General features: G+C 49.4%; 1 pseudogene; it reads right to left on the bottom strand.

The window, feature by feature from the left end:
• Positions 1-1,585: 1,585 nt before the first annotated feature.
• Positions 1,586-4,060, bottom strand: LOC120841240 (annotated as a pseudogene).
• Between the last annotated feature and the right edge of the window lie 2,766 nt (positions 4,061-6,826).

Raw genomic sequence — 6,826 nt, 5'->3', positions numbered from 1 at the left:
TCAGTAGGGATCACTCTCTTTCTGCGATGCTGTACGAAAAAGACCCGGTAAATACGTCCGAAAAGCTCGACATTCCCGCCGATGCCAAGGGCCTTATGGCACGTTTTAAAGTAACCGAAGGAAGTACGCTCTGTTATTTGTTTTGTCCTCTTATGAGTGACATATGTCACCAGGACAAGCTTCTCTTGAACGGGGTGGATATTCGCATCGTGCTGCGTCAAAATACCGAAGATTTCAGGCTCTTGGCCGCTTCAACGGTTCCCCAGAAACACGTCGTCCAACTCCTCGCATTGTGCTCTACATTCAACGCGTGCAAGTGGCCCCGACGGTGCTAGTGGGCATCGAAAGACGTCTGCAGTCCTCTCCCGCGACTTATCTACTACGTGGGGTGGAGATCAAGACCAGAACCGTTTCTGACGGTGTGTCGCACGTTATCCTTGACGATCTGTATCCGCATCGAGTGCCGTCAAAGCTCCTCGTCGCTTTCGTGAAGAGCGAGGCGTTTCAGGGAAGTCGCGAGCACGACCCCTTCAAGCTCGAACACTTCAACCTGAAAACGGCGGTCCTGGACGAGGGTGGCTGCCAGCAGACGGAGCAGTTTGATTTTGCTCAGGATCTCTACATGAAGGCCTATATGAGCTTCCAACACCGCCTCAATCGAAGAGACATCCCCTACTCTAAAGCTGCCTTCTCGAAAGACTCCTTTCTGCTCTACTACATTTTGACTCCGGACAGGGAAGAGCAGAGTCTTAGTCCCATCTCCACGGCGAACGTGAGACTCACCTTGACCTTCAAGCAAAACCTAACTAAAGCCATCACCATTGTCTTTATGTCAGAAACGCCTCCCGTCCTGGAAATCGACAAGGAGAGAAACGTCAAGTTTGCTGGCTGAAATGGAAGAGCACGAATTTTACCCAATTTTCGCGGGAAATTATTGCACGCGTCCCTGGTTTCGTGGCACGTTCGCGTGCGACGAGATTGGTCAAGAGACAGCTTCACCCGGTCTTTACGTAGTGAATACGGCACCGAGGTCTTCGTTCGGTGAACACTGGGTTCTTTTCTACGTGTGCCCAAAGGACAATGCAATTAGTTATTTTGACAGTTTCGGAATGATTCCGATTCACAAGGAATTTAACGACTTCACCGGAGGCGCATGGACTTTCTTATACTCCAAGCAAAGAATTCAAGGGACTCTGTCGCACACGTGCGGACTTTACTGTCTCTACGTCGGTGCGCTCCTATGTTGCGGTGTACCGCTCCGCGAGTGCATCAAAACCTTCTCGGCGAGCGACTACTGACGGAACGACACACACATTTCCATACTCGTGCGCAAGCAATTTTCCTCTCCCGCTTTAAAGCTCTCCTGCTGCTCCGCCCTGTAACCTGATTTTGAAATAGAGCCACAAAAAGGACACAAATGAAGGATGGATCTTTTTCTTTGTTTTAATTCAATAGGCATATATCTAAGAAATTCTCAAAACACGAAGAAACAGATGGAGCGCGACAGCTCTTTATACAATCATCAAACACTCGGCGGGGGGAAAAACCCTCGCGCTACATAAAGATCACACAACAAAATGGCTCTTTACGCAACCGTCTGTGTACACGGATACACCAGTCTGAAATGATGAAAAAAAAAAAAAGCACTTCCCGAGAGGCTCCAATGTCCGAAAGGAAGAGTTGAAACGCCGTCACAGTCGATGAAGCGCTTGTTGTCAAACGGGTTCAGTCCTATCTTCTCCACGGCAACAGTCTTGTTCTCGCACAACTTACGAGCGATAGTCCGCTGCGTGATCTTGTGCAGAGTTTGTTGCTCGAGAGTTTGAACGTAGAGCTCGTAGGTTAGCTTACGGGACTCGCACCTTTTCACTCCTGTCGCCCTCACATAGTGCTCTCTAGAGGCTAGTTCGACCGAATAGAGTTTTGGTTTCAGACAAACAAATCCAAGAATGTGATCTTTTGGGAATTCATTTTTGAACACTCCTAGTTTCATTTTGTTTGCGGGAGAGAACAAAGGGTGATCGGCTGGGTACCCGGAAGTATCCAGGTGAGTTTCGGCAAGGGTCGCGAGCTTCGAGTCTACATCCGGGTCGGTGATTTAGAGGATGAACGAGTCCGTGTCGCTATACGCTGCGCGAGCGTCGGGGAAATCCCGCCTGACCTGCTTGTAGAAAAATTTGTACATGACCAGTTTGGACATCTCTAGGATAGAAAAACCCGTGTACACGGGTTTGTTCAAGTGTAGCGTTCTCTGGGAAAACTGAAAGATCACCATGGTCAGGCTGATTGCCGCGAACTGTCTCAGGTTAGGCTTCTGCAGGTTTTTGAGCACTTCGTCCTCACTCACGCTAATGACAACGTTATTGTACTGGCGTGGGTTTTCGATTGTCTTACCATAAATTGAATTTATAATGACTTTAGATAGGTTCTTTTGAAAAGCATTTGTCGCCTGTTTTCGGAGGTTGTGGTTAAAGTCGATGAAATCTTTAAGGAATGCACTCTGCGAAAACTTTAAAACGCGATGAATGGCCTTTAGCTGTAAGCCCAACTCCAGATACAGCTTGAGATTTCGGTAGTGAATAATGTAATTCTGTTTCGGGTAAAAGGTGAGAAGCAGCTTTTGCTCAGACTCTCGCTGGGGTAGGTGAAATTTTTCGACGAGCGCTTTTTGATAGGGTGAGAGCCATTCGAGCGGGACTCCTCGTTTCTCGGGAGCCAGGGGAAAGTCCGCGTGCGAATCGTGTAGTTCCCGAGGATAGTCCAGGTCCACCTCTAAAATGTAACCATCGGGCGCGTCGTCGGTAACCTGCTGGAAGTGGAGAGCGTCCATTTCCTCGCGATCTAGCCAGCGAAAATCTGCGCATGGAAGGGCTTGCCGCATGGTGGTAGCGTACAGGCCGTTCACGTCGAGGTTTGAAATGTGAGAAACCTCCGTGTCGGGATCGAAATATGCGGTTCCTGGCACGTTAGTCCTCGTGCTACGAATGGCACATTGATCAATTCCTCCTCGCACACTAGCTTCGATTAAGAGATACACATCCACGTCGTCGAGCAGCTCCAGTTTTACCCCAGTCTGTTGAAGTGCGCAGGCGAGAGTGAGCGCGGGCAGGGAAACTTAGTGTAACGGATCGAGCTCGTACGTGTTTAAAGTCCATTTCCTGAAATTTTGGAACACGTCGGCGAGAAGTAGGCAGTCGAGTTTCAGGTAGCGGTCACTGTATTCTCCTAGGCTTTTGAAATTGAATGTTTTAAAGACGGTTTGGGCGTGACGGTAGTCCTCCTCCGAAATTTGGCTGTCGTTAAGCTTGTAGTAAAATGACTCTCGGGGCGGTAGCTCGGGCTCCCGGTAAGCCTCGAAACTGGTCACGTAGTCGTAGGGAAATACGCCTTTCCGCGCCAGAAACTAAACGTGCTGCTTTAGGCAGCACAGAGTTTCTAGTCCCTTGGAACGGAGGTCCTGAACCAGCGCGTCCAAGCTGGCGGGGAGAAATGCCAGACTGTCGAGAAACCGCAGGTTACCCACGTCGAGTCGCTTAAATTGCTGGCAGCTAGTGGCGAGCACTTTAATATCTTTAGACTCGAATAAGTCGAGTCTGGGTAGTATAAAGGCCAGGTCATACGAGTGGTTGTGCGCGAGCACTGGAATGACTTTCTTGTTTACTCTCATATTTAAATTGCATCCCTGACACAACGACTGCCTGTACGATCCGCTGAAGTGATCGTGATCTCTGACTTTTCTCTTTCGATTTCCAAACGATTCGCCTCAAATGGCGCGGTGAGAGGCCGACGCGTGAGCCTCTTCGTCCACTCTCACCATTGGCACTTCCTCACTTCGAATCCATTCGCCACTGAGCTTGGACAATTGATTAAGGATGAAAATGAACTTTTCCACGCAGTCCTCGCCCCGGTACAAAAACTGCTCGACGATGCGCCAGTCCGTGGATCGGATTACGAGTATGCAAAACGAACTGGGGACGTGCTTCTCGTAAGCCTGACCCATGTTTTCCGCTTCCAGAATGGCCTCGAAATAGTAGACGCAAAAGTGGGGGAAAGGTTCCATCGTCTGTGGGCTCCGGAAATACAGCGCGTCCCCCTTTGCAGTATACACCGTTCGGACTGCCTTCTTTTCCTTACACAGCGATAAATGACTTCCCAGCGCAGTGCGAAAGCGAAAGCCCATCAAACACCTTTTACAGCGAAAACGGTGAGTGCGCCTGTTCGCGAAAAGTCCGGCAAAGTTGGTGATCAGAACAAAGTGATCGTCTATCAGGAGCAAATCCACGTGCTTTTCCAACTCGCTATCGCTGACTTTGAGTGGGTAGACGAACCTTTGTTCTCGATCATAACCTTACACATTCACGGACACGGAGTTTTTTCTCTCGAAAGCCTGCACGTCTTGCGGAAACGTCACTGAATACGCGGTGGGGAACCAATACTTGCCAAAATGTTCTCGGTAGCAAGAAGCTCTCGATCGATTAGAGGGTTCGGGTTGGAGACCGGCGAGCACAGAAAACACAAAGCACATGTTTTTCTCCGACTCGTTCAGTTGCTCGTTCACATTCACTAGGCACTGTCTGCTTGGGAGTTCCCCGGGTAACACAAAACTCGCACAACCGACCGTAGGCGCAGTGAAACATCCAACGGTGATGGTGCAGGTCTGAATGGCGACGACGACAAGCCCAGATCCTCCTTCTTGATACTGTTCGAGGCGAGCAGAGATCTCGGCGCATGCAGTCTGTAGAGCATCGCGAATGCTAACTTCGGCCCAGACCGTGTGGACTAAAAAATGAAAGTAGTGCACGCTGAATTCAAATTCGTCGTCACCGCTGAGACGAGTCATTTCCACGGTTAAAGTAATGAAAAAACGCAATGGCATTTCATAATGCCTAAAAACATTAGCCATTGCGTCGGACGGAAGCCGAAAAAGCGTGGTTACATCGTGAGACTCGTCGTCGCGCTTGTGCAAAGGCATATCATAACGCGCGGTAAAGTTTCGAAAGGCGCACAGTGAGTTGATGAACGGAAGGCAATCTTGCGGCGGGATATTGTGAACCTGGGCCAGATGAACTTGTAACGACTCCGCGCTGGAGTATTGCTGCCGCTCTCGCACATCACACAAGTGGTAGGTTACCATTTTTCTCGAGTTGTCCCGAGCGGCTCACAATTTTTTTTTTAGTCAGAGCACGAGGAAGTGATGACCGGTGACCACTCGTCACCGCTGGTTTTCTCCATCGTGAGTCCCTCCATCGCCCTCATGCTCCGGAGATCTTCCTCATTCAGTTCGGCGAACCGCTTGGGTAAACATACTTTTACCACATCGCTCTCCAGCTGGAGAGTCACATAAACGAATGGCCCGTATCGCGTGTCCATTCGCCTCACCTCCAGCACGGGCATCTTGACGTTGCACGAAATGGAGCTGATGCTGACAAACAAAGACGATGACGACGCTCGCAGGGAAGACAGCTTGTTCAGGACCCCGTCCATTTTGGTTTGACCGGAGGGCGGCAGTGGCTCGAGGTGGGACGTCAGTCTGAAAATGATGACATTAGTATACAGCGGGCCTACAAAGCTTTTTCTTTTCCAGCATTACCTTTTCCTTTCGAAGAGAAAGCAGTGAAGACAACCAGGGGACGATACCTCGGATTATATATACCGAGCGGATTGCGTAATGACGACTCGCTGTGCAATCAACACGTGCGTAGGAAAAGAAAAAAAAAAAAACGAGACTGAAAACAAAAGAGCTAGCGAGCCAGCGTCAAAACAATGTATTTAATTTGCATATGAAAAAAAAAAAAAGAACACAATCCGAGCTTTCGAGACATGTCCAAACCTGCATACACTTCCTGCTAGACGACCTTGAAGCGAGCGGTCAACTCGGACCTTCTAGGGCCTCCGCTTATTTTTATTTCATATCCTTCGTTGCTTAATCACTGTTAATCGCTGCTCGCGTACGGGTGTCGTTATAAACCGGAGCGTTGCGACGCGTGTTAAAATTAGCATTTATCGCGAAGCTAAAGAGTGTGCCGCCGCGCGGGAATGTGCTCCGCGCGAGTACTGAGAAACGTGTCTGCGATGCGTTCTTTCCACTCGTCTACAAGCGTAGCACGCGAGGTCACCGACATGTCTTCGGATCTGGACAAATTTCGTTTCCAAAAGCCGGCGTCAATCACGATGATTGGATCCTCTAAATCGGGCAAAAGCACGTACGTACAAATTCTTGCGATTTAGAAAAGAAATGTTCGACAAAGAGTTTCACGTCGTCTACTACATCTAAGTGTTTCCCCAGAGCTGGTTTTCGGAGACGAGCGGGGTCATTTTCACCAAGGAGATCCCGCAAAATTTAGACCCCGAAAGAGACTCGGTGATCATATTCGACGACTTTCTCGCCAATCGAACGAAGCTCAAAGACATTTGCGAAACTTTTATAGGAGCTGCTCGTCACTATAATGCTTCGGTCATTTTCATCACGCAGAACATGTTCCTCCAAGACGCGTACTTTAGAACAATAAGCCTAAATTCTTCGGCCTTACTTATATTCCGCTCAGTTAGGATTGCCGATCAACTCCAAGTGCTATCCCGACAGCTCTTTGGGGTAGCAGGGGGCAGGTTCTACCGCGCATATTTTCGGACGCGTGTAGAACGCCCTTCAGTTACATTCTGATCGACCTATCGCAAACTCTTCCCGATGATTTCCGTGTGAGGGCAAAAATCTTGCCGGACGAGGGTCCGGAAGTCGTGTACGACACGTCCGTCTCCTAGTGAACCGCATCACCAAGCACGCAAGATTCTTGCACCTGTTGTCGGAAGCCAAAACGTGTAGGCAAAG

Source organism: Ixodes scapularis, unplaced genomic scaffold (assembly GCF_016920785.2).
Source record: "Ixodes scapularis isolate PalLabHiFi unplaced genomic scaffold, ASM1692078v2 ptg000769l_1__unscaffolded, whole genome shotgun sequence".
NCBI classification, from domain to species: domain Eukaryota; kingdom Metazoa; phylum Arthropoda; class Arachnida; order Ixodida; family Ixodidae; genus Ixodes; species Ixodes scapularis.
This window is presented reverse-complemented; position numbering and strand designations above follow the sequence as displayed.